Below are 1,020 nucleotides of genomic sequence, written 5' to 3'. Positions count from 1 at the left end.
TCTTCCAGCCATGACGCTGGAGCCCGCAGCCTTCCCCCACCTCACGTCCATCGAGTGGCAGGCGCTCCACCGCCTTGCGGCGGTGTCAGGAGAAGTGGTCGTCACGTCGCTGCTGAGCTCAGCGACCCCCGACCAGCAGCGCCAAGCTATCCAAGAGTTCATGGTCCGCGAGCTCGCCGAAGCAAAGCGGCGAGTATCAACTCCCTCGCAACCCTCACGGAATGACGCCGTGAAGATGGAGACCTCTTCCTATTCTGAGACGGGCCCAGATCGTCTTCCTCTGAACCGCTGGTTCAGAGAGATTGATATCGTAATCGCCTCGAGGTTAATCGAGGCACCGTCGGCCAAAGTGAGTTTCCTACTATCCCGCTTCTCCGGCAAGGCCAAGCAATGGGCCCTCGGCAAGCTCGTCGTCGACCAACACGCGTTCCCGACTCTGGACACACTCCAGAGTGACCTTCGTCTCGCAATTGAACCACCACAAGACGTGTCACGTGTTCGAACGACGTTCTTCGCTCTCAAGCAAGGCAAGATGTCCATGCGCGACTATGTCCAGAAGACGCGCCATCTCGCTTCTTTCATCGTCACGAATCCGATCGACATGGCGTCCCAGGTCCATGTCTTCGTATCCGGAATGCGCGAAGGGATGACGCGATACTGTCTTACGCGGGCCGAACCCGCGACACTGGAAGAAGCTTTCGCCCTCGCGTTACGCGAGGACTACGTGGTGACATCGTCGTATGCAAGGACAACCCCCACAGAGACTAGTCAGCCGGGTCCTGAACCCATGGAGATCGACGCCGTTGAGGCGTCGCAGCGTCAGCAGTGGCCGTCCTCGAGGCGAGGACGAAGCAGCCGAGACGACCGTCCGATGGTTTGCTTCCGGTGCCGGAAGCTTGGACATCGCGCGGCGGTGTGCCGCGCGCCGGCTCCCGTTATTACCTACGTGGAACATTCCACGCCCGGCGAGGCAACCCCGGCCTCACATCCAAAAAACGGTCGGGACCAGTAGGGGCGGGG

Source organism: Phytophthora cinnamomi (genome assembly GCF_018691715.1).
Source record: "Phytophthora cinnamomi strain GKB4 chromosome Unknown Contig121, whole genome shotgun sequence".
Lineage (NCBI taxonomy): Eukaryota > Oomycota > Peronosporomycetes > Peronosporales > Peronosporaceae > Phytophthora > Phytophthora cinnamomi.
Note: the sequence above shows the minus strand (reverse complement) of the source record.